The 23,863-nt window shown below is 36.7% G+C and overlaps 1 protein-coding gene across 5 annotated transcripts in view; it reads left to right on the top strand.

Moving 5' to 3' along the window:
* Positions 1 to 293: 293 nt before the first annotated feature.
* PKIB (cAMP-dependent protein kinase inhibitor beta) overlaps positions 294 to 23,863 on the top strand; it is a 98,613-nt gene continuing 75,043 nt past the window's right edge. Inside the window, exons 1-2 of one of the 5 annotated variants that reach the window (XM_031456236.2) lie at positions 294 to 421; positions 19,757 to 19,856. The gene's annotated coding sequence lies outside the window, so the exon portion shown is untranslated. Of the gene's footprint in view, positions 520 to 13,417; positions 13,592 to 19,756; positions 19,857 to 23,863 lie in introns of those variants that run through there. The other 4 variants (XM_031456235.2, XM_010979174.3, XM_064486732.1 and 1 more) reach the window with 4 other exon arrangements.

Here is a 23,863-nt window from a genome sequence, read left to right as displayed (position 1 = left end):
TCAGGGGAACTGAGAGTGGTAGGCAGGGAGGTTCTGTGGTGATTACAGACGATTAATTGTCTGTTAACGCGTTCGCAGGAAAAAAGAACGCTGCCCAGGGTGGCCAAGAGGGAAAAGCCACCGACGCGCCGGCCCGAGAACCCCGCGGCGGCGCGGGCTACTCAGAGAGCCGGACCTCGTGGGGGGAGCCGCGCTCTACGCTCGGGGGCGGGTCCCGGCGGCCGCTCTCTCCGCCCCCGGAGTCGCCGCCACCTCCTGGCTGCGCCCCAGCCCGGCCTCTCAGAAGCGGCCGCTTCCTCGTGGACGGTGGAGGCGGCGGCGAGCTAGAGCCCGCGTCCCAGCTCGCGGCCACAGAGAGGCCGGGCGAGCCCGAGCGCGCGGAGACCCAGCCCGGCTCGGCAGGCAGCTCTGCGCGCGGCTGGTACGTACGCGGTGAGGGGGCGGCGGGAGTGTTGCCGTCGGTGCGACGACGGAGGGAGAGGACTTGGGGAGTCGGGGGAGACCGCGAGCGAATTTGCGGTAAGTGCAACTTTCCTCTTTTCCTCCTAGTATGCGCAAACATAGGGGGAATTCAAAGCGGATGCCTCTTTTGCTAGAATAACCACATCATTTAACATGCAGGGGTACTTACAGGGTGAAAGGGGGCGCTCGGGTCAACAGGCGTTACAGAGAAGGCTGGTCACCTCTTTTTGCCCACTCTGCCCTGACGGTGGACGTTGGTGACCTACTCTCATAAGTTGCTGAGCCCTTCTCTTCTCGCACCGGCAATGCCACGTCGTTTCCCATGGGCTGCGCGTTCCCAGCCCCAGGCGGCGGCTCGCGTCCACTGGGTCATCAGAGACCCGTGTCCTGCCCGCATCGAGCTGTGTGGCTTTAGCCAAGTCACCTCACCTTACCGGTTCCGGTCCATAATTTGATAAAATATGGGAATGATTAGTTCAGGTGAAATCATCGGTTCCCTGCAGCTCTTGGAATATCACGGAGCCTAGGACCCTGGCCGGCAGCCAGGGAGGGACGCGAGTGCAGTGTGGTGGCAGCCTCAGGAGATGGAGGGTCCTGACTACTGATGCTGCTGCAGGCCGTTGGGGAAGCTCCTGAAAGTGCCTTCTGGGGGAGATGACCTTGATTTACCAGCTGCCGGTCTGGCACACCTCTGCCCAGTGAGGCTGAGACGGACGGGCTAGTTCTGTCTTTGTAGAACTCATCCCAGGGAACGCATCCAAACATGGGTCCTTTGAAAGAGCTCTTGGTACAAGCGGGGCACTACCCCCCCCCCCCAAAGAAAAACCTGCATATGGTATTAGCCGGAGTCTGTGCAGGACTGTAAAGTAGTGGAGATTAGAGGCCGACGACAGACATTCACCTAGAAAAACTAAAGAAATTAAGACACTCATATTAATGGTTTGGATACTGAAAAAGTACTGGATTAGAACTGCTGTGAGTATTGCGTTTCTCTCTGCGTACATACAGATTCCATCTGTCCACTTTATCTCTTCATAAGATGCCTTTCGTCTTACTGGCACTGCTACACTTAAAAAAATTCCTTCTGGCATTTAATATTCAAAAAGCTCAGACTTTGGATTATTAAAATGAGATTTGATGGCTATAAAGCTCACAGGAAGTTCTGTAATGGAGTAGGTTCTGGATCAAGGTTAGTTAGACCAGCATTTTGAAAACCTTTTTTTTTCTGTTAGTAAGTCCTGTGTTGGTCAATACACCTCAACTGACACTATTTTAAGGGAGTTCACTTTCTAAAACAATGTTTTGGAAGATCAAATGATATAATTCTGAAGCAAAATATATGTTGGAAAAAATTTGCATGAAGTTTTTAGTAATTGACTTTTGTTTTATCTTTACCAAAACTTTCTTCAACAAAAATGAAGTCTTTCTTCAAAGGTTCATGGAATACCTTATGCAGGATATTTTAAATTGTGCCAAATTTTATTTTTGTTAAAGGATTTTTTCTCTTCTTTAGTCAATTTTAAACTAGAAATTTAGATTTTTAGAAATTTACTCCTTTCAATAATTTTTAAAGACATTTTGCCAAGTTGTAAAACCATCACCATAATTAAGTTTTAGAACATTTTCATCACTGCAGTAAGATCCTTCAATGCCCATTTATAGTTAATCTCTATTCTTACCCCCAGCTTCAGGCAAACCACTAATCTACTTTCAGTCTATAGATTTGCCTTCTCTGGATATTTTATAAAAATGGAATCATCAAATATGTGATCTTTTGTTTATGGCTTCTTTCACTTAACATATTGTTTTTGAGTTTTATCTGTGTTGTAGTGTATCAGTTCAGAAGTTTTCCATTGTATGGATATACCACATTTTGTCTATCTATTCGTCAGTGGTTCGACATTTGGATTGTTTTAAAATTTGAGACTATTATGAGTCATGATGTTAAGAATGTTGACGTGCAAATCTTTGTTTTCTTTTCTCTTGGATAGATATTTAGCAGTGCAGTGCTGGGTTGGATGATAAACATATGTCTAACTTCTTAAGAGCATTGTAGAATGACATGTAGAAGTTACACATTTATAAAGTGTAGAAAATTCTGGAAAAATTAATGTTTCATGCTGGATCATATAGGATTTGATATATATAGAGAGAGAGAATGTTGGAGAGGAAACACTTTGCTTTCTTTCATATTCAGAGCTCAAATACAGCAAACAAATTTAAAAAACTGTAATATTTCTCAGAAATAAAATATTTCTAAAGATGATTTTTTTGTTGAAGTTTTAGATTCACAGCAAAACTGAAAGGAAGGTACAGAGATTTCTCATACACCCCCACCCCTACCACATGCATAGCCTCCTCCATTATCAATATCCCTCACCAGAGTGGTACATTTGTTACAATGGATGAACCTACACTGACACATCATAATCACCCAAAGTCCATAGTTTACATTAGGGTTCACTCTTGTTGTTGTACCAACCCATTCTATGGGTTTAGACAAATGTACAATGACATCTGTCCATCATTATAATATCATAGAGTATTTTCACTGCCCTAAAAATCCTCTGTTCTCTGCCTATTCACCCCTCCACCCCCATACCTTTGTTTAATGCCAAATGAGTGTAAATCAGGTTTATTTAAGACAAAATTTCCTGCAGTGCCCATTGAGAATGTGAAAGAAAGCAATATAAAAATTGTATTTTAAGGTATTAGCGAGACTCAGACCTGAATGACTTGATAGTGGTTTTCCATTCCTTCGACACAAAATTTTAATTAAGTTAGAAAAAAAAAATCATTCCTTTCTGAATAACAGAAAAAACACCCTATGAATCCTATAATAAAATAAGCTTCCTTAACTATGATGCTATATAATTCTTAGAAGTAGTAGTTAAATATATTTTATTATTAGATGTAGAGATCTAAGGCCCATGTGTAAGTGATTTACATGTGCAAAAATCATGTATTAAGGATAAATCCAGGTCTCTTCCTGTTTTAAAACTTGTGGTTAATACATTCTCTAATGAATCCTGTTGGTCTCAGTAATTTTTATATTAATACGCTCTATGTATTTTTATGTCACTATCAGTTAGTAACATTACATAAAGAGAGCACTTGAACATACCCAGAAAACCTAACAGTGATTATTATCATTTTTCCCTGTTTATCTGAAGTGCAGTTGACTTTGAGAAATCAAATAAGTAGTCTACTTTACACTCAAGTGGGATATGTTTTTATTCTCACTCTCAATGGCAAATAGCAATTTTGTGCTTCTGCCCAGGTTTAGAGCATGCTATGGACTTTCCAAATCAAAGTGGATTTGTGTTCTCTAATAACTCCTATTCTTAAAATGTGATGGTGTCCAAGAGTTGGGTGATTGGTTGGAAAAGAAGTTCTGAGCTGATTAAGAAGAATAAAACAATTCAGATTTGTATATATTCCTGGATAGAAGGAAGTATTCTCACCTACAATCCTGGATCAGTTAGACTAGGATTTCTTAGACTGGAAAGTGGGCCAAGGGAATGGAGACTCTTTAAGATTATGTTGTCTCGAGCCAACACAGCTTGAACACCTGTTTTGGGGACTAGCAGCAGAAGCATTTATAGACAATACAAACGGAGCCAAATGCCTTCCTCTGCCTCTTGGATTCTCCCTCCTCGTGGTCTCTATTTTTTGAAAGACCTAAAATCTACTGTGCTGATGAAAAAGAACCCCTTTGGGAGTGGGGAAATCAGCATGGTTAACTGTAGGTTTTCACTTTTTCGATGAAGGAAAAGAAGAAACCCAGATTCAATGTGATAGTTTCAGGAATAAATCCATGGAAGATAGGAAGGAATTAAGTGATCTTCCCAAGCATGCTTATATTAAGTGACTATGAGGTGATTTACTTCTAGACTAATCTTTATGGGATGGGCTATTATGTCTCAGAAGAAAACAGTTTTAAAAATCAGTGTGTGTTTGTATTGTGTGTGTGTGTGTGAATAAGGATGGCTGGCTCGTGCAATTACATTCTTTTACTATTTTTTTTTATTTAAAAAATGAGAATAAGTACTTCTATCATGGAGTTTCTGGAGCCAGGTATATTATTAAATCTCAAAACTGAAATAAGCCCCTCTTGTCTGTCTTTCCCAAATCTAATAAGATCTAATAAAAAGCTAGATGATAGATATAATGACTTTGCCACATTCTAAAGGTTTGTAAAGAGTCTACCAAGCCAGAAAAAGATTTTACAAAGGTCAGGGCTTCCACAGAAACCATTCCACCTCTCAGTTTCTATATCCCTGAAGAAGGACATCTATCATAATTGTGCTCATTGCAGTAAGGAAGCAGAACTTTTCACAGTAATGATGGATTAGAAAAGCAAACAAACACAAAAAACAACTCTTCATCTTTCTAATGTGTCTTGAAGCTGTATATACATATATATATATACACATACACATACTCTTGTAGCTCAGAGGAGGTTGGATTTGAGGAGTTTTGGAGAGACTGTTGTTGCCCAAGCAAGAGATGCTGGAGAGTGAGTCAGAGATTAGGGATGAAGAATCAGAGATGAATCAGAGTATTCAAAGGCTAGGAATATTAGGAGTGGAAAATGATCAGGCTTGATGGTAATTGGGATATGAAGTTAAGGAGAAGTGGGAATGAAGAGTGCTCTGATTCTTGGCTGGAGGTTGAGGGCTAGCACTGTTTACAAAGATAGCAATAAAAGGGCAGAATTGATGGATTTGCTGGGTTGGATAATGTCTCCTTAAAATTCATATAGTTCCTGGAACCACAAAAATGAGGCCTAATGTAGAAATAAGGTCATTGCCCTTGTAATTGGTTAAGATGGGGTCATACTGGAGTAAGGTGGGTCCATAACCCAATGTAACTGGTGTCCTTATAAGAAGAAGAGAAGAGACAGAGAGGGATACGCATAGAGGGAAGACAAATACGTGATGATGGAAGTAGGAATTGGAGTTATGTGGCTGTAAGGGATTCCAAGATTTGCCAGCCACCACCAGAAGCTAGGAGAGAGGCATGGAACAGATTTCTCCTGAGTTCCCAAGAAGAAACCAACCTTGCCAAGACCTGGATTTTCAATTGCTAGTCAGTTGAACTGTGCCCTTCCTCAGCATCAATTGTAAAGATGGTTACAGAATAAGCAGTGTTATAACTTGGGCAGTGCATCCACTGTATCCTGACATGGTCAGAGTCTGCTGCCACTGAACCAGGTATAGATCTAAACGAGGTCATTTCAGGTTTTCCGTTCATTTGTACCATATGGATTTGACAGTGTGGAAATGGGGCCAGTCTACCACATGGAGGGCACAGGTTTTGTTTGCCTCAGGGAGAAGTGGGAGAAAGTTTTCAGAGGAAGTGAGGAATACTTCCCTCACAGGATGGATTTGGGGCAGCTCCCTGAAATGCTTGTGGACTTTTGCCAAAGAATATTAAGCTTCTAAAATCCAGCATAGGTTGTTCCAACTCTGAGAAGTCAATGTTTGGTTTCTAGGTTTGAATGCTTTGAAAGGAAATATTAACTTTTCAGGTGTAACGCAAAATGGGAGGAAATAAAGCATTTTTAAACTCATAGATGTTTATTTTTATGAACTCCTTAAGAAAGTATCTTAATTTACCTAATTTGTTGAAAACTTTTCAGATTACTTGTCAATAATTGCTATTGGTCTTAATAGCTAATTGGTTCAGTTCTTCATTTTGTGGTTTTGTATCAATATAATCCGCTTAAAATATGGATTAATAAAATACGATTCTGTCTAAGGACAACAGTTTAGGTTGTATCTAAGGACATCTCAAATTATCTTACAGAAGGACTGGTAAAGGTTTACTTTATTTGTCAGTCTACTTTATTTGTTAACTAGATGTAAAAATATAATCAAGTGATTTTTTTTCTTTCAATCTCAATCTTCATCACCTCTCCATCATTACATTATAATGAGTTGTTCCACATGTTGTTTTCTGGGCAGGTAATGTTTGCCGCTTAAAATACCACTAAATTTTAAACTTTCTATTTTTGAAATAGCATTTTTGAGATAATATACATTGCAATGAAAAATCAGAAATTTCAGAATTGTATTAAGAAGAAAATAAGGTCCATCTGTATTTCCACCATTAACTTTAAACTTTTTGCATATATGTAGCTCTTTAAAAACAAAAGTGATATATGCACTATTTCCCACTTAGCATGTCATTTTACTATATCTTTTCAAGGCAATAAATCATATTTTTAATGGCTACGTAGTGTTCTATTAAATTTTTGACTAATCCTTATTGAAAAATACTCAGAATGTTCCCAAATTTGGTATTATAAATAATATCTTAGTAGATAACTCTGCTTGTAATCCTTATATACTGTACACAGCTATTTTATTAATTTATTTGAACAAATTTTTACAGATGGAGTTGCTAGATCAGAGGATATTCACTTTTTAAACATTTTTGATACACTTTACAAAAATATCTTTTCATGAAACCTGTAGCAGTTTATACTCAAAATAAAACTTTCACTAATACTAATACTGTTTCAAAAATTTTAAATTTAGAAATGGGTGGGAAAAGATAGTTCATATTTGTATTTCTTTGTTTGCTAGTAAGGCTGAATATTTTTACACAACCAATATGTTTATTGGATATTTTGGATTTATTTTTATGAATTGCTTTTTTATAGTCTTTGCCTGTTTGAAATCTTTTTTTGTTTCAAGAGCTTTTTATTCATAAGGATATTAACTCTTTGTATGTCTTATGTTGCAATAAGACAGTGTTTTTTCAGTCAGGTTCTTATGTTTTTCCAGTCAGGTTCTTCTTTTTTTTGCCATTAACTATTTAGGCAGCAATGCTTTGTAAAATACTTGAATCTTATGGATGTCAAAGGTGTCAATTTCTTCTTGCATAGTTTCTGATTTTGTTAAGCTTGAGAAGGACTTTCCCACCTGTGAACATATTCACCTACATTTTTATAGTACTTTTGATTTTTGTAATTTAACTTTTTAATCCTTTGAAAATTATTTTAGTAGGAAATGAAGTAGGTAATTAATTTATATATATATATTCTTTTTTCCTTTTTTTAAAAATACAACTGATACTATTTTTTTAATTTAAAAAATTGAGGGGGCAGTAATTAGGTTTACTTATTTATTTATTTTTTGGAGGAGGTACTGGGGATTGAACCACCCTCTGTAATCTAACTTTATTATTACTAATTTTAAATCTCTAGTCTTGCCTCAAATCCATTTGTTATGTAACTGATTCCTTCCCCACTGATTTGAAGTAGCATCCCTTGCCACCTCACCCCAACGCCTCCCTGGAGCCCTCCTTCCTCATAACTGTCCCTACAATTGTGGTGTCCCCGCAGAATTTCCTCCCACGTGCTTTCCTGGCCTCCATTCCTGCACATGACTGCAGGTTCTTTGATTGCCTCCCTAAGCTGCCTTGATCCGTCTGCATCTGTCCCTCACCCCCTTACCTCAGAAGGAAAAGGAATTCCACGTCCCACAGCAGAGCTCTAGCTCTTCCTAAATTCCCCCGTTGCCAGTCTTGCAACGTATAATTTTGTTAGCCTTGCGAAACATAATTTTCTAATGCTTCAAATCTTTGTTTTTATCGTTTGTCTACTCAGTTCTCCTCTCTGCCTTGAAATGTTGTTATGCTTTGTGCTGCCTCTCCCTGACCTAATCCCTGCTTTTTATTCTTCCTTCAAAACCATTCCGTCCTACCTTCTAGAACACCTGTTCAATCACAATAAACTCCTCTTAACCTCCACCTTTTTCCTTGCCCTGAAACTTGACCCTCCTGGGGATATCCCTTCCCTTGAGTGCTTTCTATTGGAGACTGTTTATTATTCCATAGTTCAGGGCTGTCAGCATAGGGATGTGGGTCACACATCCTCCAAACACCCACATCCCACCTCTAGACCATTATTTCTGTACCCTCTCACACTCATTCCTGTTCTTTTGAGCCATTGGGCTATACTGTCAACTACCACTGCTCATTCCTGTGATCTATTCACCACCTGAACAAAGCACTCCTTCACTGATCACTTCAGTAACTGGTGTACAGTCATCTTCTCCCTGCCATCTCCTGTCCTCGTTCTGGGCGACTTCATGTCTATATCTAGCACCACAGCCTCCCAGTTTTTGACCTCCACAACTCCAGCAGTCATCTTCCCTTTTACTCCTTCTCACCCAGCCCCTTTTGTAGTTACACCCTGGACTTCTATAAAGTTGTCCTTCCTAAAGTCTCAAATTCATAAACTCTCTGGGCATAGCATCCTATATTCTCTCTCTTTTTTAACACCAATGCAGAGATTCACAACTACTCTTGTCCTTTGACCTGTTTGGGATGTCTGATTCTTTGATCTGTCGATTTTTATTCTTCATGCTCTGATTGCTTAACATAAGATGTTTCTCGTGTATTCCATGTTTCCAATCAGCACAAGTCAATGCAGAACCTAAGAATTCTGTGTGCTTCTGGCTAGTTTCTTACTACCCTCCCCCCTAAACAGCAACCTCAGAGCCTCAGTACCACCTACCTTGAGTCCTCCATATCCTAATGACCCCTTGTATTCCTATTTATGCAAATCACTGCAAGAACCCCTACACTTCCAAGGAGCATGACCAACTGTCCTGATTTTCCTGGGACTGAGGGGTTTCCCAGGATGCTATATGCAGTAAGTCCTTGACTTAAAGACTCCACACTTTTGAAATTTTTTTGAAATTCCTTATTTTCTTTTTTGCATGTTACCTGTCTTCATCTTTATTTTCAAACTGTGAGATGTTATTTCATCTGAAGTATGTAATAGGTCTTACTGTTCACTCTTTCTGTATGACTTTTTGAATCTCCTATGGGTTGAGAAACTCAGATACCTGAGTGCATTAGTTAGGAATGTTATAGTTGCTTATGATAGAAAATCCTCTTCAAATTTGTTTAAGGATAACGAGAAAATTGATTGGATTTATGTGACTCTGCTTTCAGTCACAGCTTCGTCTAGAGCTCAAATTATTTTGTAAGGACCCAATTTCCTGTCACTTCTTGGCTCGCCTCTCCTTCAACTTGGCTTCATCCTCAGGCTCTGCTTGGTGACAAAATTACTATCAATGGCTCCAGGCCTAATTTCTCAAGTTTAAATTCAAAGAGAAAAATGTGTCTTTACTTAGTAGCTTTGGCACCAGTCCGGAGGTGGACTAACTTGCATCATGAGCCCACTCTTGAAGCATTTGCTGGGTTGCAAACATGTCATGAGCCTGCTGAAGATTTTGCGTCACACATCACATCTGAGCCACTTACTGTGGCTCCAGGCATTTAGAGCTCTAATTTGTCACATCTGGATCTCAACTTCATTCTTGGAAACCACTGAATCACCTGAAGTGACTATAGGAGGGGAGGCTCCTCAAAGGAGAAGTGTTGGGCAGGCAACATTTTTACTGTCCTCTAAATAGGTGACAAGAAGGTTAAAAACAAAAGAGGCATAAACAGGCTCTGATTAAATCTGTAGGATGGTCTTAAGAGTACAAATTGTGAATATTATTAGTGTATAGGTTTTAGGACATTTATTTTGACTCAACAGCAGTATTTTTTAATATCCTGATGGTTGACTGTAGTGTTTGTAGTTCAGTTGCAAAGTAAGTAAGCTTTGTACACATAAGTGTTGTGTAATATAATTCTTCAATCATCATTAATGAATTTTATTTTAAATTCAACCTGTACAAATAATATTTTAAAAGTAAATAATATATAAGAAAGAAAGGAATCTTTCTCCTTTACATAAATATTTTTGCAGCTAACATTTATTAAAACATATCAACACAAGATTTAGAAGATAATAGTAGAGAAAAACTGCTAGACTAGAAGTTAAAAAACTTCCTTGTGAGGCTAAGTCAACTTTTAATCAGTCATGTGACCCTGAAGAAGTCTCTTAATCTCTTGAGATTTCAGTTTTTGTCCATATGATTGCACCAATATGAATAATGTGATTTCAGTTCTTCACCATGAAGTCAATATAGTGAAAAAGTCACCTGTATTGTTCTAAATAGAGTTTATAATTCTATATTTTAGTGCTAAATGTGCCCATTCATATTCAGAGTCATTTCTTCCTCTTTGTAGCGTAGAGATGATACTATTTACTTGCAGTTTCATTTTTTGCTTAGTGATTGTCAAGTACCCAGCACATTTCCTGGCATCCAGGACCCCTTCATTACTCGTAACCATTATGTTTATTTGAAGGACTCTCTTACATATATAAGGATTTAGACTGGTCCTGTGGGGTACTGGAAGAAAGATTTAGGACTGTTGGAGAGAGAGAGATGTTTTTTCTTCAAAATAAAAAAAGATGTTATAAAGGTTAAGCTGCAATAAAAAAAAGTAATGATATGTCTAAGTGGGGTAGCACTTTCTGAGTTCAGTGGTGGTGGTAGGCTAGAGCCAAGGCTTTATAAATCTTTTACTTGAAAGTAAAGAAATCTTCCTGCAACGTTCAGAAGGGATCCCCAGAGAAGGGCTCCTCACTCTTTTCCAGCAAAGAATCCCCAGAAATCTAGAGGCATAACTCGAAGTCTTTCTTAGAAAAGTACAAAGTTTCTTTGAAATTTCATATTCATCTTACACATTTGTATACATCTTGCATTCTACTTTGTATTGTGTTTATTTTGTTTTAATATATAAATTACTTTAAATATATGCTATCAAGTAAGACTGCTTTGATAAACAAAATTTATAATGTACTTAGTGATAAGTACTTTCTGGTATTTTCAAGGGTGCAGGCTTCTTAGTTTTAAAGAAGCACAGCTTAATGAACCCACAGGCTCATAATAAAATAGAATCCTCTCTCAGTTTAACACAGAGAAGCTGAAAATTCAAATTTCCATTGACTAGAATTTGTGTTGCATGGATTAATTTAGACAATCACATTACTGCAATATCAAAATTTTTGGCAATATATTGTATAAACATATATGTGAACTTAAGATGTTTTAGAAAAAAAGCATAAAAGCATTGTTATATTTGAAAATGGCAGCCTAGCTCTAGCTTCTGAGGTGAGGTAAGAGATTGAGTTACTTTGTGACATTACACTTGGCTGCTGCATTTGTGGGCTTTTGTGTGCTGTTTGCTCATATTCCTTTTTTTTTTTTTTTTTAATTAGTGCCTTACAGGGGACAGATATTGAGTAAATGCTGTTTTGTGAAGTATTATTTAGGAAATTTTAAAATTAGAATAGCTTTTTCATTTTATTTAGCTCTAATTTTTGTTTTTCTTTTCAACTCTCTTTCCTAGTTTAGTTGAACCAAAATTCCTGCAAAAAAAAATGCTATAAGAGTGGCTAATCTGAATGGGAAATTATCTTCTCTGAGGACAGCTCCAGACCACCTTTTAGTGATTTGGTTACCTGACCATGTTCCTCCCTTGAATTTCACGTTATTATGATGATAATAAAAGGGGCACAGGCAGTCTGATTATTTTAGCTATATTACTGGGTAAATTGAATTGCTGCAGAGGTATCTACTTATTTGCACTCAATGATTCATCATGGTTTAGGAAGAACACCAGCCGAGAAGTCAGGAGATTAAGTTTTTGTTTGGATTTTTGGCGAATTGCTTTATTACTTATCTCTGGTTAATTAAGAGGTTAAAAGTGCCCAATCTTCACGTAGTTTACAATTTTGTATAGGCCTTTTGTTCTCTAATCATTAATAAACTACAGTATAAACACTTCCTTAATGCTAAGGAATATACAAACCATCAAGGAGACCAAGGTGAGCAGAGCAAGGTCCCAGACCTTGGAGAACATGGGATTAACGTTGAGTATGTAAATTACTGTAAAGCAGTGTGATGAATGCCACCGTAGCAGAATGAATCAAGTCTAAGATGCTCAGAGATGGTTATAAGAAATTCTAAAACCAGGGACAGTTTCTCAGGGGAGGTGATGTTATTGCTAGAACTTGAACGATGATAACCAGTAGTTTGCCAGGCAAAGGGGAATATGTCCTAGGAAGAGGAAAGACACTTAAAGCGTATGATTTATTTAGGGAACTAGAATTAAATCAACAGACTAGACAGCTGCAGATATGGCTGAAAGTTCAAAGGGAAGTAGATTCAGAAGGGCCTTTCATATCACGATAAATAACTTGGACTTGACTGAAGGTTTTGAATTAGTAGATCAATAGAACCGTATATGTACTGTGGTTGACTGGCTGTGAGTTCATGTCTCTCAGAGCACACACCTCTTCCTCTACGACAAAGAGATAAGGGATGGTAGGGGAAATAGGAACAAAGCTGGACCCATATTTTGATGTGTGGGTAAGATTTTACATTGGTTGACTGGGCTGCTGTCTTTGTCCTAAGTGGTAGGACAGATGCAGATGGAAAAATATGCCTAATTTAGATTTGTTAAAAGCCTAGAACTAAGAAGACATACGTGTGGGTTAAACTATAGATAAGAATTGAAGGTCATTCCTAGAAATTGCTATACTTCAATTGAGTTATGTGTTAAGCTATTTTAGGAACAGGCTCATCATAAAAGTAATGTGGTTTATTTAATATGTTTTTCCCATTTTGTGGGGGAGGGTCTGTTAACAGAAAACATACAAATAGTAAAATTCTTTGAAATTATGAAAGGTTTGAAAGTTGTATTTTAAACGTGGTTAAGAAAAGAATGACCTCCTTTATGTATGTGTGTGCTTTTTTTAATAGACTTTTTTTGGCCACAGATTTTGGCTCTGATGCGTGAGTTTTCTGTCAGCTTCTCTAAAGATTCAAGGATAGAGTTTAAATTAAGGATACATTCAAGGGTACCCTTCAGGGTAGGAACTAACTCTGCACTGATTTTTATTTGGTTAGAGAGCATCCCGAGCAGTGTGTGTAGATTATGTAACTAGTCACTCAGGGCCCCTGGCTTCCTGTTAACCTGGCCCTCTTGTGAGGCAGTGCGCTGGGAGCAGCTGGGTCAGGCTCAGCGCTGTTGCCTAGCAGTCCCAGAAGAGGAATCATAAGGGGTTGTTGCTGAGCAACCAGGGGGCTGCTGGTGTCGCATCATCCCCCACGGAGTTGTACAGTAGCGGTGGGCCCGTCCCCATGGGAGAAGCAGTACAGCCTGGCAGGGGGCCAAGCCTCCCTCAGAGGAACAAGGGCTGTTAGCAGTAAGTACTTGACCTTAGAATCAAAGATGATAACTTATGTTCTATGAACATGCAAGCAATTTATGGAATTATTGATGTAAAATTATTGTTGTAAATTTAATTAAACATGAACTTGGAGCATGGCTATGGCAGCCAGAGTTCTCTTTTCAAATACTTTCATTCCGGTTTCTTTCTCCTTCAGGCTTAGTTGCAAGGTAAGTTTTCTGGGTCAATGGAAAGCAATTTTTCTTTATGCCTCATGGAATATGTTACTTTCCCTATTAATATTATTTAACCAAAGCAAGTATTTACACATTAGAAAAACCAGCAAGCTAACTCTGATCTGCTCAAGTGGACCTGCATTGCAAAGTCTTTGACTCAATATCAGTGCAAGAATTTGCTACTAATATTTGAGATACAGCTCTGAGTTGTCTTTCTGTATCAAAAAATCAGAAGATAATTCACCAGGACCACATCTTACTCTATTTTTTAATATTTAACACAGTCAATAAATGACTCTTCAGGAGAGCTGATAAAATGTCAGAAATAATTAGCTCTTGTAAGAAGGCTAACTTCTGCTTTTAGGGCTTAAAGTTGCCCATATTGAACAAACCTTTTCCTGAAGATCCGCACACATGTTTTAAAGGCCAAAATTGAGCTCTTTCAGTACTTTGGAAGAATGCACAGTTGCATCAAAGGCTAAGGTATGAAATAAAGCAATGAACATCCATCAGACTTAAGAAATAATTGACGCTGGCCAGTTAGAGAAAAGTGGTAGAAATCTTTCTGATCTCCCCCCCTCCCCCGATTTTTTCATTCAGTATTTCTGGCCTTGAGCTGTAACTGTTTGCCTGTAAAGATTTTAGGAAGCAGAGCTTTGGGTACAAAGGGGGAAAGTTCTGTGTTAACACTGGAATCTACACTCTTTGAGGGACCTATATCCTTTTTGAAAAAAATACTTAAAAACTTAAAAATTCCTCTTAAGAAATGCACACAGACTTTTGTTTGACATACATGCACACCCACTAATGTGTCTAAGCCATTCAATTCGAGGACAACTAAGATAGTATATCTATTGTAATAAATAATTAAATATTTTTCTGAGGTGCCTTATTTTTAAAGCTACTTAACACTTAAAAGTGAACTTTTTACCATTTTTATCATATAGACCATTGGCAGAAACATTCTATTTGTCTTTGTTATATAAAAGTAGTAATAACTATAATGCATATTAAGCACAAGATGTGCCAGGCATTGTTCTATGTGAATTAAATTATGTCATTTAACTCCCCCAACAACTCTATGTGAGAGGTACTGTTATTGTAGATATTTTACATATGGAGAAGTCTAGGCCTGCCCAGAAAGGTTAAGTAACCAGGCCAAATGTACACAGTAAAGATTTATAATCAGAAAGTCTGTCTTTAGAGTCTGTGCTCTCACTCACTACACTATACTTTGAGCACCATATTATTTCATGAGGGCAACCCAGGTGGTATTCACAACGAACTTGTTTTTAGATTATAATGATATAATAAGAGAATGCAAGAGAGTGAAAACTATGATATCCTTTACATAACTAATTTATAACTAATACATTACTTAATTTGTTCTTTGGGCCTATAATCCACAGCAGGAAGCCTTTTAAATCAAACTTCTTTATATCCATCCAGATTCTATGAATATGCAAAATAAATTTGGTCAGCATATAGCACTGAAGTTTTCTCTTTAATCTGAGATGTGAGGTCAGTTTTCTTTGGTATATGAGATGTGAAGAAAGAGGAAATGGTTAAAAGGAAAAAAGATCATATTTCTTGGAGCTTTGAGATACAAAGCATCAAGGAACTGCGTTTGAGTCGTGAGAACAGTCACTCGGGGGAAGAGTTATGTATAAAGCTAGGTCAGGAGTCCAGGAATATGGTGAGGCAGCATGGTGCACAGTGGATCATGCACAGGCTTTCAAGTCAGATAGACTTGAACTTGAATCCTGTCTTTATGAGTTATTAGCTGTGTGACCTTAAGTAGGTATCTCACCATCTCTAAGCTTTGGAAAAAAACCTTTTTTCTTCTTCAGAAAAGAAAAAAAAAGATCAGTTGTGATAATTAAGTGGGTAAAACACAGAGTGTAGCAAGGCTCATGACACAAAACATGTGTTTTATTAAATGTTAAAATCCCTTTATCTCCTCTCCCAGCAGCAACAACAACAATAAAGTAAAAAGAGGGTTATCCTGGGGACCTGAAAGGTCAAGGGAATTTCACAGGATTTGGGGTCAGAATTTGTCAACATTTTTGATACTCTTGATCAACTTTGCTAAATTGCTGTGTAAAAGCAGTATTACAATGCAAACATTACATTTTTAGTTAGAAAACTTGATTTCACTTTGCCTGTTACAAATGGCTATGATATTGACTTGAATTTAAGAAGACAGACAAGATGTTTATTTATATTAACTAGATCTAAAGCATGACTCTCTCTCTGATTCTTAGTTATCTTTATCAGTTCCTCTTAATTCATTCTTTAGCTACTGAGGCTTCATTTGAAATTTTTTGAATTAATGATTTTAGATAAATTGGAGATATGACAGATAAAATTTTGATTTTGTGTATATTTCCTACCAGCTACTCTGGCTATAACCCTCTGTCTCTTGAAGCAGGGTCTTTGTTTTCTCTGTGGTGTCTAAAACATGGTAGATAATAATATTTGCTGAATGAGTGAATGGATAAACAGATTACTTGCAATTTTATGTATATCCAAGCTATGAAAGCTTTTGAAAATGTAGCAGTGGCCAAGGATCTGGTTAGCAGACTAGCTTAAAAACTTATCACAATTGTAGAAATCAAGTATATACAGTAGGAAAAAATAGAAGAGTATAGGCTAAAAATCAATGAGAGGGAAACTTAATAAGTAAATAAAGGAATTTGAATAGAATAATGCTAATTCGATTGTGAACCAAATTAATTTATTATAAATTGATTACATGAGTTTTCCATTTTTCACAAAGATGTAAATTCATGGTATAAAGTCATCTTTTTAGAACTATATGTAGCAAAAATAAGCATAAAACATTTGCAAACCTTCATTTTAAAGTTGTAATATACCTTTTGCCCCTGCAAGTAGAGATGTATGAATTTTCCATTCAATAATCACTAGTTAAGTACCTACAGAATATCATGCCAGGTGCTGTAGATGGATGAATAAAACATTGCCATTCAAGATGTTCGCAGGCTGCCAGGGAAGATTGACACACACAGAGCTATAGTGCAAAGTCGACCATGACGAGTGCATCTGAGAGTTAGGAACAAAGTGGTTTCAGGGCAGGGGTTATGATTAATACCAAACTGCAACAATTCCAAAGAGCTTTTCAAAAGCAGCAACCTCTGAGTTAGGCTTTTAAGGATGGCCCAGAGCCTACTAGCGAGAGCACAGGACGATAATGTGCATTCTAGGCAGAAGAAGAAGGAAGTTTTTTATATGGCCTGTTTGCTTGTGCAGTTCTTTCAGTATTTGTTGCTAGCCCCATGTGGCCAAGGGTCCAAACCAGCACATTTTATTACACCTTGTACAAAGTCTCACTCATGAGAAGCACTCAGTAAGTTTTGGTTTTTGAATATCTGCATGACTGAATGAACAAAATTACAGATCCTTCTCAATATGGGAGAGTAATTTTCAAATAAAAAAATTACACTTCATGAGAGTTGTGTTTCTTTACTTGTTTATACCTATGCAAAGGAAAACTTAAACTTTGTGAACTCTGGATAACATTTGTCTCACCAGATTTTAAGAAAACACAGCTGTGGTCTTTATTCCTATCTCTTTGTTCTTCTCTTTCTACACTTAATTTCTATACTTTCATTGACTTGTTTAGATGCATGAATTCAAATATAGTCCTTTGGGTTTTTTTAGTCTAAAATAAAACTTCCTTAAGCTGAGGCTACTTATATATAATAAATGATATTCAGGCTGATGGTTTTAATTTCCTCTTTAGAAGCAAAACAAACTCATCCTATTGTACACATTCTGCATTCTCTACTTTATTATTTTTGTAAATACAATGATAGAGAATGGGCGTGTATTTCCTATTGGAAAGTGTCCAGTGGTATCTAGAGGATTTAGCTAGGTTTTAAGGAGATTATATTAGCATTTGTGCTATAAATGACAGCTGGATAATTTTAATTCAATGGCAGTTTCAGACAATTAAGACTTGTCACTGTTTTGAGTCCCTTTGCCTTTTCTTTCCCTTTTTAGATTTCGATATCTTGGAAATCTAAATGTATTAGAGTAGGATTCTTTTGGTATTTTGTTTTTCCTTTGGAAGCCAAAACAAAGACTCTTCAGAATGTCACAATCCCAAAAGGCAGCTGCAAGACTTAGGAGTCTGATCACAGCTACCTTTGTTGCATCCCAAACCAAATCTAGTGTTAAATACAAGAAGCACATTTTTCACTTTTGCTGTATTTCAGGGAGGGTAATAACAGCACTATCTATTTGTAATTTATTGTATATGATCTTCCTTGATTCCCAGAGTAACCTGGAGAGATAAGTATGGTAAATATTTTCATCCCCTTTTATAAGCAAGGCTCCGTCATTTACCTACAAAAAAGGATGACTCCTGAAAGTCAACAGCAGATGAGGGAAAGCGCTGAAATTAGAACCAAATTCAGTGCTTCACCTGCTGTGTTCCAGTGCCCTGAGGGCTTCCTTTTACTGGCTTTCGTATAAGCTGTGAAGAAATATGGGAAGCAAAGGAAAGAGAAGAGTGATGAAATGATTTGCAAATGAATTTAAAAGGTGACTAGCATAGTGCTGTTGGCATTTGGAGCAAAAGAGACTATTTGAGAATCATGGTGGAAGATTTGCACCACATAGAATTCCTGGGCTTTATACAAATTAAAAGTTCAGTTACTGTCCCAACATGAATGGTCTGTGGAATATGGACTGGAAGGGGCATGCCTCAAGCCAGGGAGACCTGTGAGAGATGTCACGATCTCTGTAAGAACTGATGGTGTGGAGGCAGGTGTGGGTGAGGAGGGTTGAGCTAGGTGGTGCCTGTGGGAATGGAATTGGAAGGACAAGTGAGCCCAAGGAACATTAGGAGTCTGGAATAGACAGAATTTGATGTTTATTAGAAAGGAAAGAAGGAAACAGTAGACAGCCCTGGACTTTCTCCTACTCTGAATAACCCTAGTAAATTTAGACAGTGCATACAAGCAGAGGAATGTTGACATTCCTAGTGGTACGTGTTATAGGAAAAAGAATAGATGATCTCCACAGCATGAAAGAAAGAAACATGGCTGTCTTATCCAGGACAAGGATGCATTTACCACGTGTCTGTTCAAATATGGAAGCTTCCCAAGGGAAAGGGAGCCTGGTTTATCCAGCGATCACTTGTAGCCACCTCTGTCAGGACTATATGGAAGTGAAAATAAGTTGTATTCTGTATTATTAGTTTAAAAATGGGGACTTTTGATAAAGAAATATCTAAACGGATATGAACAGGAAAACCACCCAAGAGTGTTGGTTTTGATGATGCCTCTTCACAGCAAAATCTCAAGTTACTTTTGATGCTGAGGCATTGTCGGTGGGCCGGATTTTATTAGGTTAATTTTCTCTTCCAGAACTCCAATCACCATATGATATAATTGAGGAAAACGATGTCCTTGCTCCTTGGCATTATAATTCAAAGATGAACTGTTGCGGGGATTTGTGGCTGTTAAAAATCACACATCTGAGAAAGGCTGTTACTTAGCTAGTGAAACTATCTTCATTGGAAATTTGAAAAGCTGGAGAGAGACATATTTTGCTATATCATTGATTTTACTTTTTAGTAGGAAAGTTTCTGCCCTTGTTACACAGTCTTAAAGCAAAACACCAAAAAGAGTGATCAGAATACAATTGGTGGGTTTGAGTGGGGAACAAAATAATAAAAAGAAACACATTCCTCATTTGTAAGATAATGCTGAGATGCTTACTCAGGAAAATTCCTCCTGCTTCTGTTATAAATCAGAGAAGTATAAAAGAAATCAGGATGAGGAATGAAAAAATAACAGTGAACGTTGTTTTAAAATTGTGTGGCAGCTTGTCATTAAATTAGATGTTAGTGCCTAAGGAACCATTTGTTCTTTTCTGAAAGAGATGAAGAACAAGGGATTTTATCTTAATAAATCTTTTTCCCCTTTGTTTCCTTCAGGAGTCATGGTATACTGAAAAGGCACTCAATCAAGAGAAATCTAGAGGGAGCTGGAAACCATCAAGTTTTTGAGGCCATACAGGGGGCAGGAAAGATAGAGGTGGGTACATTTTTGATCCATCAATCCTGCTATGGAGGGTGTCCTGGAAAATATCTTTGTTGCTATAAAGCCAGGGGACAGCAAAGAAAAGGTAAAGTGGGAGGTCTTTATTTTAGAAAACAAATCAATATGGTTAAATTTAAGCTTGATAGAATCTACTGTTGATGTCAAATTAACAGCAGATAACACATGCCAAGAACTTGAGCGACATGTTTCCATCTTGCGTCTGCCAGGGACCAGTGATCAGTACAGAGACCCAGCTTGACTTAATATTTATGTTCTTAGCTGTTCTTCCTTAAATTGTTCTCAACAGCGACAGCTAGCCCAACAAAATAATGTTTTAAATTTCTTTCCTTTAAAACAGAAGAAAAACTCATAATGTTATTTGTCAGGTCTTATAAACTCACTGCTCTTGTAATACTGGTCTCCTCAGAGACCATAATGATAGCTTTATAAGCAGTACATACAAGTGGACATTCTTGATGATGCTGATTAGTGGACATAAATCTCAAATACTTTTTTGAGAAACGGGTTTCTTTGTGCTGCTGATGTATCTGAGGCCAGCCCAGTGCCTTGGTGTGCTGCGTTCTCCCGATTAGAGGGAGACACTCGCTTCCCCGTGGTAGTTAAGATGGCCCATCAGAGACCATGGAGTGAGCCTCAGCTTTCCTGAAGGCCCTCACACTCTCCTCCCACACCTGGATTCCCATGAGAACGAGGGAACGTGGAAGAGTGGAAGACATTAGATTCAGTTTAGGCTCATTACCTGGTTTTCTCAAAATCAGTGCAACTTTCCTCCTAACCCACTGTGATTTCATTGGCTGTGCCTTCATTTGCATGTGTTCTCTGAGCATTTTTGCTGCTTTCTTGTCAACTTTTTACGTCAGCAAAGAGTAACCTGTTTTAAATGAAATCTACCCTTTGTTACGAAGTAATTTCACACAAATAATTTTATCAATAGCATTTCTATTTCTGCATAAACAACTGAAAATCTCCATACTAAGAAAAATCAAGTAAATTTGAAAACATTAATTTTGTATTTAAGGAAAATTAAAACGAACATAAAATAATTTATTGAGTCTTTATTGTGGGTGGAATGTGTAGCAATTTGTAAGCATAATCTCATGTAACCCTCACTTATAACTGTATGAGAAATGTGAGGAAGGCATAGTTATTCCTGTGACAAATGTGCACCTTGCCAAGTGCACACATTTAGCTACTAGGTGGTGAAGTTAGGATTTGAGCCTAATTTTGTCTGATGCTTAAACCTATGTCCTTAACCAGCTTGCATAGGAAGATTTGGCAGGAGCTAAAATACTCTGTTTAGATGAGCAAAGTGTCTTGTTGTCATCAAGTATTTATAATTGGTGGCTAAAAATACACATTTTTAAGGAACACATTATCCTTCACTCTATGAACTCTGCAAAAGAGTTGAAACATTTTTCTGATTCATTTAATGAAAAGTATAATGCCAGGAAACAAAAACACTAAAAAACACTAACAAAAGTAGCACAAAAAATAAAATCACAAAAATTCACTGAAATACTAAACAGAGGACTGTAAAATCAACAAAAATACAACAAATGGTGTTTATTCTAGAAAGGTACAGGTGGTTCAGTATTGAGAAATTTATTATAATAATTTCATGGTCATAGACTAAAGGATAAAACTACTATTTTTCACTTTCTAATAGATTCCAAATGACATTGATAAAATATAACTATATTTCTTTTAAGAAAACACACATATATACAACACAGTAATTTAGTAATAGAGAGATGTTATTAAATTGTGAAAAAGCAGAAAAAAATGGAAAAACATTAGAGACTTACTACATGCCTTATTTCATCACTTACAGTTAACATCATTCTGTAAATTCTATCCAATACAATAATTTTTAAAAAATGACTAAATGACATTTGAAAAGTTCTTATTATATATGCTAGAAACTGTTCTGAATACTTAACAAGTATTAACTCATTTAAACTTCATAACTATCCTAGGGAATACTGACTACTGTCATTCTCATTTTATACATTAGGAAGCTGAGGCCTAGAGAAGCTAAATAACTTGGCCCAGGGCACACAGTTAACAGTGGTAGAGCTGAACAAGCACGCAAGTAGTATAATCATGAGTCTTTAATTTTAAATAGTGTCATATGCTGTCTCTCAAAGTTTACAATTATTAGAAAATTAAGTAATTCCAGTTTCTTGTCTTGAATTATGCAGTGGATAATTGCAGAGGAGGGACACAAAGAAAAAATTTGGAGAGAAGTGTTTTCTGTTTTATGTAGAGTACTGTGCAAGATTGTTTTCTTCATCTCCTTCTAGAAAAGAGGTGATATCTTTTTTCTTTTAAAAAAGTATATATATTTTATATAAAATACTTATATGTAAACTATTTATAATATATGTAAAATATTTATATATAAAATATATATTTTTTGCTAAAAATCCCAAGAAAATCAACTGAAGAAGTATTAGAATAGGAGACTTCAATTAAGTCATCATACAAAAGATAAATGTGTCTAAATCAATTGATTTTTCTATAACAGCTACGGTTAGAAAACATGATGAAAAAATCACATTTATAAAAACAAATATCATATATCTATGAGTAAACTTAAGACTTAAATGAAGAAAATAACATTTTATTGGGAAACACAAAATAAGATTAGCAGTAGTGGAGATTTATATTGTATTCCTGGATGAGAATAATAAATATTATAATGATGTTAGCTTCCCCAAATTAATTTATAAAATTAATGCAATTCCATGTAGAGCCATAAAGAGATTTTTAGGGAGAGGTTGGCAAAATGATTATTAAAATCCATCTGGAAGGATGCACATACTAGGAAAATACCACATTTTTGAAAAAGAAGAATAATGAAGAAAGAACTTGTAATTCCAAGTATTAAAAAATATTATAAAATTACTATTACTATGATAGTATGTTATTTTTTACTAAAATAGAGACATAGGAGAAACTAAATCATCTTGAAAATTCCCAAAACAGATTAAAGCATGTAAAGGTAATGTATAATAAAGAGCATTTCTTGTTGGTGGAGGAAGTATTTATTACTAGGAGAACACAATTGCAGTAGTTGTTAAGAAAAATTGTAAAGTTGAATCTTTTATTCCTACAAAATAGAAATAAATATCAGATTAATTGAAGAAGAAAAAATAGTAAGCTATAACTAAAAATGGATTGGTGAATAATTTACAGTCTTGTCTAATATGACATCAAAGGCAAAAACCATAATTGAAGACTGATAGACTTGACTAAAGATATATTAAAACTTTTTTACATACAAATAGAAAGGAGACTCAAGCAGCATGCCTGGCAGTGGGTTTGAAAATTCTTTTCATGATTTTTTGAAGGATAAAATTAATAAATCAGCAAATTCTGACTCATATTCCAAGTCCACCACTGTTGGAAGGCTAAATAAGGCAGAGCCCATCCTGAGACAGCACTCATTTGGTATTGTACTCACCGTAGGAACAGAACAAATTCCAAAGATGAAATTCTAGAGAAGACCAAATAATGACATGGAAGTTAGGATTGTTCCATCTAAAAAGGTCAACTAAATTTGAGTTATTGAATCCAAGAGAGTAAGGGATTTCAGCTAGACAGTTTTATAATTCTTAATATGTGCTGGGGCATTCATTTTAATAGGTTATTGACATCATTGAGTAACGTTTGAAGTTTTACAATGTGTTAAAACATGTTATCTCTAATAAAAGTTAAATAATTCCAGTTTCTTGTCTTGAATTATGCAGTGGATGATTGCAGAGTAGGGACACAAAGAAAAAATTTGGAGAGAAGTGTTTCCTGTTTTATGTAGAGTACCGTGCAAGATTGTTTTCTTCATCTCCTTCTAGAATAGCTTTGCTCCTTCAACGCTGGGCCCTAGAGCAAGTGGGAAAGCAAAATTTATTATGGTCAATGAGTAATGAAATAAAGAAAAATAAAGTTTTAATCTATGTTAAATATCCCAGGTAATATCA

The sequence above is a fragment of the Camelus dromedarius genome, chromosome 6, assembly GCF_036321535.1.
Source record: "Camelus dromedarius isolate mCamDro1 chromosome 6, mCamDro1.pat, whole genome shotgun sequence".
Taxonomy (NCBI): Eukaryota; Metazoa; Chordata; class Mammalia; order Artiodactyla; family Camelidae; genus Camelus; species Camelus dromedarius.
Note: the sequence above shows the minus strand (reverse complement) of the source record. Positions and strands in the feature narration are given on the sequence as shown.